The sequence below is a fragment of the Tupaia chinensis genome, unplaced genomic scaffold, assembly GCF_000334495.1.
Source record: "Tupaia chinensis unplaced genomic scaffold, TupChi_1.0 Scaffold000126_2, whole genome shotgun sequence".
In the NCBI taxonomy this organism is placed as follows: Eukaryota; Metazoa; Chordata; class Mammalia; order Scandentia; family Tupaiidae; genus Tupaia; species Tupaia belangeri.
This window is the reverse complement of record NW_006159594.1, coordinates 1,299,842-1,305,463: the sequence shown is the minus strand read 5'-3', so window position 1 is coordinate 1,305,463 and position 5,622 is coordinate 1,299,842. Positions and strand designations below refer to the sequence as shown.

Genomic DNA, 5,622 nt, shown 5'->3' with positions numbered 1-5,622 from the left:
AAAAAAAAAAAAAAAAAAAAAAAGACACTGCCCCCCTGCCGCAATTTGGCCTGAGGAACTGCCTCTTAGGCATCCTGAAAAGCAAGTGATTTTCTGAAAATCTTTTTTCTAGCTTTAAAGTTCTATGAGTCTGTGAGATCCTAGCAACAGAAAGGTGTTTGATGTTGTTGGGGAGCACCTTTATTTCTGGACTTTCCCATGCAAGTCCAGGGCAAGTGAAACTTTGAGTCATGTACAGAGTGTTTCTTGCCAGGGAGAGGTGGCTTTGATTGTGGTTTTATGTTTGAGATAAGCAATTCACGTTGATCCTGACTAGGTGATAGGCAAAGTGGCACCTTGGGCAGATACTGAGGTTGTCCATTGTGCCTAGGCAGGCTTCATTGGAGCAGCCGGTAGGCTAGAAATGCAGTCCGCACTCAGGAATAGCTCACACACGTCCCTCTTAGCTGCTGTCCTTCTCCCTGCCTGCCAAGATGTTCAACAGCGCAACAAAAAGGCATGCCCAAAGGCCTAAACCCAGAGGCTACTCTAGCATTGGAGCTGATAAATGAATCTTTGAAAAGTTTGCCTCCGTTTCTGGAGACCCTACTACAACTTGACACCACTTCTGGTCTTTCGCTCCTCTGGAGTGCTAGTGTTCAGCCCGCTAAGCCTCCAGAGCCCTAGAGGTTCTAGGAAAGTGAGCTCAACAGTGCTGAAAGGGAAAGGCCATCTGTAGCTTAGCCCTGCTTTTCCTGTCCGTCTCAATAAGTAGCATGAGTTCAAAAAACAGCAGTAAAGTGTTTAAAAAAAATGGACTTTACCTCAAGGACCTCTCACCACTTGGAAGAGCCTTTTTGATGTACTTGGTTAAATCCATTCTGGTTCTGATTGTCCCTGAGGAATTCTAAATTTATGAGGTAAGGTATCTTTTACATTGTTGGGAGCAAGAATTTGTGAGCCCTTAGTCCTCTATGATTTGAGCCCAAAAGCCAGTGTTCTACCTCCCATGAATATAACAAAAATGTTTTCATACAGCAGAAAATAATGGGACCCTGATATCATTATTACTACACTTAAAAAGATACAGAAAAAAGAAAAGAAAGAGGAAAATATTTTGTGGACATCTGTATCATTCAGCAGTTAATGCAAACCTGTATTTTTCTAAATATAACATTCCTGTGTACACAAACCTAGCAGGCAATACAACTTTAGACTCTTGATCATAAGCATATTTGTTCTTTTGCCTGTGTAGGAGAAAGAAAAATGGCTCTTTTAAATGTATTTGACAATGGAATTGATGCTCCCCAAGAGAACTTTTCATGCCAGTATCCTAAATACGTGATTTTTTAAAAAGCAAAATTGGTTGTCATTAATAAATTTTTTTAGAATTAGTTTTTATTTAACTTTATTTATTTATATATTTAAATTTGACCAGAGAGGGACAGAGAGAGAGAGAGAAAGTGAGAAAGCAAACTGCCAGGTCTTAGACTCTAACCACAGTCGGTCAGCCCTGTGGGAGTCCAGCGTCCTTAACCACCACACCACCTGCCTGCCTGTCATTAATAGTGTTAACTTGCTGAGAAATCTAAGGACATACTCCTTAGAATCATACTGTCCTTCATTATCTTGAAACTAGTGTACTCCTAAACATACCAAGTCCCACTATTTCTTTTTTTTTTTTTAAGAATTATTTATTATAATTTTATTTATTCATTCATTTATTTTAATTTGACCAGAGAGAAAGAGGGAACATGAAAAAGCAAGCCACCAGGTCTGGGACTTGAACCATGTTCAGCCATGGGGGAGTGTCCAGTGCCTTAACCATCACGCCACTTGCTAGTCCCCCCCAAATTCTATTATTGGTGAATGTTCACATCTGGTCCTTGTCTCCTCCTGAATTTCCTATAACTAAATTCTAACATATATTCCCATAGGAATATCCTTTTCTATTAGCTTTTCTGAACCTCATTCATATTCATATACGAACTTAACGTGATGTTATTAGCCTCCAAGTAGTTCTATCCTTTTCTCCTGGGCTACAAATACTTTGTGTGCTGTTTAATTATGGATAGATTTCATATCCCCCCAACTCACCATGCAGTTATAGATTTTTCAGAGTTCAGGAACATTCGTGCAGGAAGTTTAAGTGGGAAGAGAGATGTCTTTCGTCTGAAAGGGATTTCAAAAGAAAAGCTGCAGGGCCTCTGATAAATAGCTAACAGGCACGGGGAGTAACCCTACAAGTAGGTAGGGGACAGTCTCAAGGTTTCCTCATTATCTTCTGAAAATAAAATCGTGGGAATTTTTTGATCCCACAGAATTGATCTTTTGTGAGGAAATAAAAGGCACAAACCTGTGTCTTAAGCAGGCCAAGGAGTGTGTGGTAAAATCCTTATTCTTGGAGAAAGTAGATAGAATTTCTTCCTTTTTTTTTTTTTTTTTAGAGAGAGAGATTTTTGGAGTGGGGTGTGTGCTGTGCTCACCACAGAGACAGAAAGAGAGTGAGAAATCACGCAAGAGGGATGGCCACACTGCAGTTCCTTCTCTCTTCTCCTCTTGGGATCTTGGGCGCACATGTGCCTGGTGTAAGTTTCAAGCCGCTGGGTCTGAGACTTGAACTATGGTCGACGACTACGTTGGAGTCCAGCAGTTATGCCATCTGCTGGTCCCAGAAGATAGCGTTTCGAGTCACAGAGTTTTTTTCCTACCAAATGAAACTACTCCTGGAGAGACATACTAGCAGCTGAAAAGACTTGAGGACAATAGATGGACAGGGGACATTTATTTGAGGATGCAGGAAGGTTATATTTTCTATGGGTAACATTCTCTCCGGGGATTCTATCCAGAAACAGTGTTCAAGCAGGCATTTAGTAAATGGACCCACAATGACAAATGATTCAGAAATATTTATGGAGCATTTCTTTGTGTTAAGTTCTGGGCTCAGGAGCCAAGGGTTGTAGCCCCTGCCTTTGAGGAATTGTGTAGGTGTGTAGTGGGGAAGGCACCTCCACTAGCAGTTCATTATACAGAGTGATGAGAGCATTGTTGAAAACCTGTCATGCTTATCACTGAGTGGCTTTGCATCAGAGCAAGAGCAGTCTACATTTTGAGGAAACTTGAAAACTCTAGAGATGGCATCAAATGAGGCAGACCAGTGGCCCGTTAAGCTTACATGTATTTTATGCATATCCTTACTTTGACTTGAGGTGTCACCCAACAGACTTTTTTTTTTTTTTTTTGAGAGAGAGATTTTTGCTATAGGGCGCTTTCACTCGCCAGAAAAACAGAGAGAGAGAGAGAGAGAAGGTGAGAAATCCCCCCATGGGGAATGACCACACCGCACTCCCTTCTCCATTCTCCTTTCGGGATCTTGGGCACACGCCTGGCTTGAATTTAAGCCACCAGGACTCAAACAATGGTTGACTACATGGGTGTCCAGTGAAATAGCCATTACGCCAACTATTGGTCCCTACCCAACAGACTCTTAAGGATTAATACTAATTACACTGTTCTGTGAGATAGGTATTATTATTATCATCCCCTCTACAGATTAAGAAGCAGGTACACAGGATCTGGAACTTTTGTCTAGAGAGAGTAAAAGCAGGGCCAGGATTGGCCCCTAGGCAGTCTTAACTCCAGAGCAGACTGGGACCACTATGTGAAAGAGATTTTTTTTTTTCTTTTTTTTTGGAGAGGTTTTTGCTATAGGGCGCTTGTGCTTGCCAGAAAGAGAGACAGAAAGCGAGAAATCACCCCTCAGGGGGCATGGCCATGCCACAATCCCTTCTCCTCCATTCTCTTCTCCAGATCCTGGGCACGCACGCACATGTGCCCAGCATGAGTTTAAGCCACCAGGTCCGGGACTTGAACCACAGTCGACTACATAGGAGTCCAGTGACATAGCCATTATGTCAACTGCTGGCCCCAAAAGAAAACTTTTAAAGTGATGTACAGACATGATCACTGTATCTTGCAGTTGGCATGTAAGTTTAAGATTTTCGCAGGTGGCATGGTGGTTAAGGTACTGGACACTCCCACGTGTCCGACCATGGTTTGAGTCCTGGACCTGGTGGCTTGCTTTCTCACTTTCCCCCTCTCTCTCTCTGGTCAAATTAGAATAAATGAATGAATAAATAAAATACTTTTTAAAAAATTAAATAAGTATAAAAAGCTCCAAAATTAAAAATAAGATACTGAGCTTTGGTTAAGTTCTCAGTTGTCTTAAGTCAGCCACTGCTGCCACTAGGCTACAAAAGAAGCATCTTAGCAGGCATCCAGTAAATATTTTGAGTATTTGCTTAGAGCTCTTTTCAGTGGTTACAGTACGGTTTGTTTCCCATTTCAGTTTGTTCTGGAGAAGATGCTCATGATTAATATTTTTCTGCTTAATTAATCTCTTTCCGCCCAGCTGGTCTGCCCCTCCCCTGCCCCATACAACAGCTTTCACTTCCCCGTCTCACCTACTTCAGAGCTCTCACCTTGGAACCCTGGCAGCCTTTGAGCTTCAGCTACCCAAGGTCAGGTCCCTTTGCCCTGTTGATCTTTTTTCCTTTCTGGCTCCAGTGGCCCCTGGTGCAGGGCAACCTTATTAAAGACTCTATGAAAGAAAGTTGTCTGTTAATCTGTTCTAAGACACCCACCCACCCCACTCCTCTTCTACTGGTAATTCAAAAAAGAATTCTCTTCACTTACCTGCCTCCAAAAATAAAAATTAAAAAGACAAAACAAAACACATCCCTGGGAAAAGGATAGGTTGGAGCGAGCAGCCAGTTACTGTCGTGATTGGATTGTGACTATTCGCATCCCTCTTTCCCATCTTGAACATGGCTGGCTAATCTGGTTTCAGTGCTCCGTGCCTGGCTTCTGGGTAGAGAGGATGTTGAGCACGTAAAAATTGCTCATGACCTTCTATTCGGAGGCTTCAGTTGTCTTCCCTTAATCGTTTTTCAACTTTGGCTTTATCTTTTTTTCTTGAGTCATTTTTCACTCCCAACTCTGCTGTTTCCCTTCCTTCTATTCTTCAGAATCTTCCAATCAAGCAGCTGTAACTTTGTATATCCTCTCCACCAGCCAGCACACCACCACCCCCCGGGAAGACTGGGAGGGAGCACCCTCACCCTGTGGGCTTAGGCCTCAGTAGCTGTTGTAACCTGAGAAAAGAAGGAAAAAGGCCAGGCCCGCGGAGCCCGCAGTCGGCTCCCTGTGGCTTGCCCGAGGATAAGAGCCTTGCTCGCTCAGCTCCCTCCCCCTCTCCTCTCCCCTCCCCTGCTGCAGCAGGGCCCTCCCCCGTCCGCACACACGGGCTGCTGGGTAAGTGGCAAGATGGCTCCCCTGCATGTCTCCGGCTGATCGCCGCCGTCCGCCAGTACAATAGAGCCAGCCACTGCCGGCAGCCTGGCCCTCTTCCTCCTCCTCCTCCAGAGAGACCAATCCAGCCGAACTCGGGGTTTGCCGTGAGGACTTAACGCTTATCTCTTTAAAGCCAGATCTGTTTTAGCCTCCCCGCACTACCACCACCTCCCCTTCCATTTACCATTTTTTGGATCCCCAGTTGCTGCATCTCGATTTTCTCTCTCTGGATCGGGTGGCTGGGGAGGAGGTGGTGGGTTCTTGGGACAAGGAAGGTGCTTTTTTTTTTTT

General features: G+C 43.9%; 1 protein-coding gene across 6 annotated transcripts in view; it reads left to right on the top strand.

Moving 5' to 3' along the window:
• Positions 1 to 5,622, top strand: part of ACIN1 (apoptotic chromatin condensation inducer 1) — a 46,083-nt gene that overhangs the window by 28,097 nt on the left and 12,364 nt on the right. Inside the window, exon 1 of one of the 6 annotated variants that reach the window (XM_006144512.3) lies at positions 5,287 to 5,435. The exons of the other annotated variants lie outside the window; for them this stretch is intronic. The gene's annotated coding sequence lies outside the window, so the exon portion shown is untranslated. Of the gene's footprint in view, positions 1 to 5,286; positions 5,436 to 5,622 lie in introns of those variants that run through there. 6 annotated transcript variants of the gene reach the window in all.